Genomic DNA, 6,000 nt, shown 5'->3' with positions numbered 1-6,000 from the left:
AGGGGCGGGACGGGCAGCGGCGCCGCTTGCGCTTCGCTGCGCCGGGGCGGCGGCGGCGGCGGCCGCATCCGGTCGCGTCCCGGTCGCGTCCCGCGGGGAGGTGTCAGAGGCGCCGCTCGCCCGGTGGCGGCTCCGCCCCGGCAGGGCAGGGGCAGCGTGGCGGGCGCGGATCGCGCCCCCGCCCCCTCCCCCTCCCCGGGTCGCCGCCGAGGTCCGGGCCGGGGGCGGGGGGAGGCAAAGGGCGGGTTCGGCCCTGGGCTGCCCGGCGTGTCGTTCCTCTCCCGGGCTCCGGGCGGGCTGGAGGTGCTGGGACTAGCGGGAGGACGCGCCGGCCACCGCCAGGAGCTGTGGTGGGTGACCATCCCCGCGGCCCAATAACGCAACAGCCGGGGGGGTCGGTTTGGGTTTTTGAGTTCTCTCCCTCCTTGGTCCCTCCGTGACAGCTCTGTACAACACAGCGGCTGCCTTAACTTCTGCATTAGCGTTGAAGCCTGCACGGTGGGGCCTTCTCAGTGCAGCTGCCCCGGCGCTTTTCGTGTGCGTTTTAATGCTTTGTGTGTTTAAGACTTTGGTATCTGCAAGGGTACTGAATACTCACATATTTGGTGTTCGAGAATAGATTACACTGAAGGGCATTAAACATCCCTTTTCGTATTGGTGTATGTTTCTGTTTGGTTTGACTTTACATGAGCATGCACCCCTGAAATGACACATCCCGTGTGAACACCAAGGGTTTTGTAAGGCCTTTGAAACAAGCCAGCTCATTTTCTCTTTGCAGGAGGGCATCACTGCTTTTCAAGTAGGTGAAATAACTTTTCCGTGCTTTGAAACAGACTGGCTCAAAGTGGCTTTGGTGCTCTGCTGTATTCTAATGCAGATTCCTTTGAAGACTTGCAGTGTGAAATAAACCAGGCGTGGTGCATGAAACTTCTTGACTAAAAAAATTTATCGGGTATTAAAATAAGTTAATTTTACTTGCTAAATAATACCTAACAAGGAGATTGCTGCTACAGTTTATTACATGTAAGTGCTAGTCTTTGAGAGTCTCAAAGAGGTGGGACATGCACACATCATCTGCTCACAGTCAAAGCAAATTGCAGATGATGGACACGTAGGTTCAGATGGAGTAATGATTATTGTTGGTGAGACTAATGTATGTTCCCTTATTTTATAAATGCCTTTTTAATGTGGTGACAGAAATTGTCAGTACTGTTACAATTTTAAAGTTGTTAGCCCCAGAAGAGTTGGACTTCAGAGATATTTCTTTGAGGGAGGATATCAAGTCTCGTGTGTACAAGGTCGCTTACTAGCTGAGCAAAAGCTCAGTTATCCATCACCTTTCCTGATTTTCTACAACTGTAACTTCATGTCACAACTGAGTCTTTCAAAGGAAGATCCTTTGTCACTTGGTATTTGGATTGCCAGTGTATAAAGTGATCATGTAGAAATAATTCTGATACTTGAAAGCAAAGACGGGCTGGAGAAGGTGATAAATAATATAGAGAACAGAAATTTTCAGTTCCTCTGAAGTTGTTACATAGAGCTTAAAGACTAACTAGCAACAAAAGATAAAATAATGTAAAAGTGTGTGCCACAGGATGTCCAGCCAATTTTTGTATCAAAGAACTTTAGTGCTGCAAAGGTGAGATGGACCTTTGTTAAGAGAGGAGGAGAGGTGACATTTGCTCCACTAGATTAGGGATATTTAACTAAGATCATAACAAGGGAAGTCAGGCTTGGCTGCGGGCGTTGCACTGCAGTTAGGTGACATGGGATGTATATTTCCATACTTAAAATGTTCAGAGCTCATTGTCATTCTTCCTGCCGTGGAGAGCAGAGCTGCTTTGGTGGTATGAAGTTGTGTTAGATGTGAGAGTGGGGCAGGCATCTGGTGGTCTGTTCTTTGTCCGTGGGAAACCCCCTCTCCCTGCCTGGTCTGCCCTCCCCACTTGCCGCCTGCCCTCGATGTTCCCTCAGCTGGGAAGCAGCAGGATGAAGGAAGGTATGTTTGCCATGTCAGGCTGAAGGCGGAGAGAGCTGGCAGCATTCCCGGAATTGCTCCATACAAGGAGATGGGCTAGGAGCATGAGGTCATTATTTCACAGGGAGGAGTTTTTTTGCAGTGTGTGGGAAGTAGGTCTAGGAAAAGGAAAAGAGATTTTTTTGCTGGGGGGAGGAGAAACGAAGCAGTAAAAGAAGACAGGAAAGCCTAAACGCATTCTAGTAGGAAGTAAACTGCGTGTATGCTCCTATTCTAAGATAAAACTGCCCACTTAATACTGGCCTAATTATATTGTTGATGTGTTTGCCTTGTAAAAATGGATTTCAAAAACTTAGTGGAGAGCTTTATTCTACGGTAGAGATAGTCTTGGAATTGTTGAGTAGTCACCATTTCATTAGGGAGTTAAAGGATTTAAAATTCTGTGCATGAAAATATGAAGAAAGTTGCTGCTGTTTAACATTTGTGTGAGGTAAATGTAGCATTTCTTTGCAAAGGTTTATTTTGGAAACTTTTTCTCAGCAGCGAATGAGTGAAATTCATAGCTTTGTTTCCAGGGTTTGAGAGAAGATAGTTACCTCTCATTTTAAGAGCTATGTGTATGGTCTCATACAGTACATACAAAGTTTTGGTGAGAATTTGTAAAAAACACCTAGAGCCCTTCTAAAATGGCTTTTATTTTTGTGTTTGGGATTATTATTTTTTTTCTCTTGTAGGACAGCTTCCTTGGATGGAAGTCTTTGATTGCTGTCAACTTGTAGCATGAAATGATATTTGTGACCATTACATTCTTTTCTATTTTGTCCTGCAAGTTTAAATGCAGAGTTCAGTTTGGTTTTGAGTGTAATGAGTTTAATAATAATAATAATAATTAAAAAAAAGTAAATAGTAGGGAATTTTTTAATTCCTGTGTGTTTCCCTGATGATAATAAAAATAAATTCCCAATAAGTTAGAGCTTAATGCTGTTTTTAGTCTGAGTGAGTGAACTGTACTTCATGACATCGTTCTACTTTGGATTTCAGATTGCTGTTTGTTCTGTAGTAACCAGCTTCCCTTGCATTGGTGCCTTCTACACCTGAAAATGCCAGGTGCTTTAACCACATGCAATTTCAGACTTTCTTCTTCATATCTGGGTTTCCTATTAACCTGCTTACAGTACTCAGATGTGTGTCATAGCAGTCTGTAGAGACAACTCTCTGTACTCATAACTTTACTGCAGTTCAGTGGCTGATTTCTGTCCCCATGTATGGGTATGGGTTTCACAGAATTACTGATCTTTGGAGAGTACTAGTTGGCTCTTTAGAATCTTGTTTATGTTGAGTGCTTGCACCTTGAGCAACGAGGGTATTTTGTTAGGCTTTCTGAAATGGCTGCTCTTGTTTTCTATTGAGGAGACAGTTACTGCATGGACAAAATCATTCCTTTAGGTTGTTGACTGGGTGAATGTGGAGTAACAGCGCTAACTGTATACTGTGAGAGCTTTCTGTGGTGTAGCTTTCTGTTAAGACAATCGCATGAAACTGTCAGCTGTTGAGGGGGAAATACAAAAATCATGTGTACACTGTTAATCTGTCTGTTAGGTATGCTGTACAATATTGCCTGCACGATACTGTTGTCCACTTGCAACCCTCTCTTAGTAAGAGCTAGTAAGAAAATAATTAGTGAGTAAGTACTAAATGGTTTTTCTTGTATTTGGCATTTTTCTATATGGCATTCATATCTTGGTCTGAAGACAGCTGTCTTGCAATTGTCATTACTTGATCTTGAGTCTCACAACCTTTTTTTTCATACCATTATTCTGTAAGTGACTTATTTCAGTACGAGGAGCTGAAACATTAAGAAATTAAGCTTAAGTGTAAAACTAAATTACCATAATTAAGACCTAGTGAAAAATCAGTTATCTTGTAAGTAGTGGCAACCTGTGAAAAGTTTGTGAATTGTTGCATATTATGTAAGCACTCTTTGCCAGAAGCAGAAGTTAAATCCAGAGCAGTGTTAAAGTGCATTAATCATGAGCCGTTTGTTCGCTGAAATTGCCTGTTTAGTAAACAGGAGACATACAATTATAGCAGTGAGTGTGATAAGACTCGTGAAGATGAGCCCCTCTGACAAAATGCTGAGTCATACTCAGAGCACTCCATCATCTCTAATAAATGAGTTGGGCATTTTTGGAGAAAAGGCTGTGAAAGTAATTGCACAATCACAGAGTGCATATTCCAAAGAGGGTGGAATTTGGGTTTTCATCCTCATTTTGTGCATCTCTTAATTTTGTACTTGGTTTGTCAGCTTTGCTGCTTTTTGCCAGTTCTGTTTATGCCTAGCGTTTTGCTTTAGAAAATTTGGAAAATCTTATTCCATACATTGACAGCATATTGTATCTTACATGGTTTGTCATCACATTTGTAATGTGTGCTGTTGGAATTGAGAGTGGCAGTTATAAGTTGTTTTCTTTCTTAAGAGAGTTGGAAAGGACGTAGATTTAATGGTTAGTTAGTAAGACAGGAATTATTTTATTGAATACTTGGTGCTCTAGCACTCAGACAACCTATTAATAATGGCTCAGCTGGTGGAGGTTGTTAGCTGCTGCACTAGTAAATGACAAAATTCACCTTTGGTAGACCTATAAACAAGTAGGAGTAGCATCATAGGATAAATTTTGATTTTTGAATACATAAAGTTTGTTCTATCTACTGTTAAATTGTATAAATGTGTTAAAATATGATCACTGTGGTGTATTGCTATGGTGTCTGCTCAAGTACAGCTTTTTAGAGTTACGCTAAAGCTTCCTATGTTTCATGTGTCTTTAAGATAGCATCTGACTTCCTAGTTGTGGCTTCTGCTTTGAAATGTTCATACGTGTAGAACAATAACCCATAGCATTTGTATTCTAACTAAGTTTCAGGAAGTACAGATAAGGGGGTACAGTCAAGCAAAGTGGTTAAGTTAAAAAAATGTGACAGTTTAAGCATTGTAAAAATGGTATTTTTGAAACAAGTAGGCAATCAGCAAAATGTGAGAATTGCAGTGTTAAGGAAAATCATACAACTTTGCATCAGCTTTTTACTGATTAAAAAATAGAAAACATGAATCAGAAAAACACATCCTTTTTTATTTTTGGTATATTTGTTGTATTTCAAGACTGTGGATGCTGTATTTCTTCCCAAGGAGAGTGTCTTTTCTGAAATTTCCATGATATGGTTGATAAACTGAAGTTCACCAGATAAAAGGAAATGCCTGATTTGCCAAATACGGAAAAAGTGTTGGCAGCTGATGTGTGTATCTGAAAAAGCAAACAGTTCTAAAGGGTCTGTAACAAAGATAGAGGAAAGCTATATAATACCTAGTTCTGCCTTCTGGATTAGGTGAATGTTGAAATTTGAGTGGAAGATGTCTCATCAGTGGATGTGTTAAGTAAATTTGAAGTCACTGTTTTAATTAATTTAATTGGCATCCAGATAATCTGATTTATCTAAATGACTCCTTTTTTTTTTTTTTTTAGTATAAGAAGGTAGTTATATGCCATTCTTACCAAGGTCAAATTCTCAGGTTGAGTCAGTTCTTGTGCTCCTCCATGGTCTTGTAGTTTTCCATGCTGCTTGCGTTCTGGCTCTGCTTCTCTGGAGCCAGGTGGTACCCTCTGAAAGGAAACCTGCTCGTAGCTGATGGGAGTTTTCTCCAGGCTCTGCTTCAGCCACGATATGGAAGCTCATTGCAGCAGATTTGTAGAACAGTCTTCAAGAGGTATCCTGCCCCCTGTCTGCCGTGTGTCCCAAGGCTTTATGTTTCCAGGAAGCATGCAGTGCATACCCTGTGCAAAAAATCAGTCTGATGGGCCATGACATGGTGATTTCTTGTGCTCTAGTGTTTCATCACCAAAGTCACCCCATCCAGGCTTGGGGAGCCCAAGTGAGGAATGTAGGGGTTAGCAGCCTGGGTGTGGTCAGTGGGCTTTTGAGGGGGAAGCTGCCATTTCCAAAGCTCTGATTAAGCAGATGGTAGT

The 6,000-nt window shown here is 41.9% G+C and overlaps 1 protein-coding gene across 4 annotated transcripts in view; it reads left to right on the top strand.

Moving 5' to 3' along the window:
* Positions 1 to 206: 206 nt before the first annotated feature.
* FER (FER tyrosine kinase) overlaps positions 207 to 6,000 on the top strand; it is a 161,458-nt gene continuing 155,664 nt past the window's right edge. The window contains exon 1 of one of the 4 annotated variants that reach the window (XM_042028047.1): positions 207 to 350. The gene's annotated coding sequence lies outside the window, so the exon portion shown is untranslated. Of the gene's footprint in view, positions 351 to 2,936; positions 3,666 to 6,000 lie in introns of those variants that run through there. The other 3 variants (XM_042028052.1, XM_042028049.1, XM_042028046.1) reach the window with 3 other exon arrangements.

Source organism: Corvus kubaryi, unplaced genomic scaffold, assembly GCF_017639235.1.
Source record: "Corvus kubaryi isolate FWS band 111438036 unplaced genomic scaffold, C.kubaryi_AGA036_p1.0 37302, whole genome shotgun sequence".
NCBI classification, from domain to species: domain Eukaryota; kingdom Metazoa; phylum Chordata; class Aves; order Passeriformes; family Corvidae; genus Corvus; species Corvus kubaryi.
The sequence above is the reverse complement of the archived record's forward strand: the minus strand, read 5'-3'. Positions and strand labels throughout refer to the sequence as shown.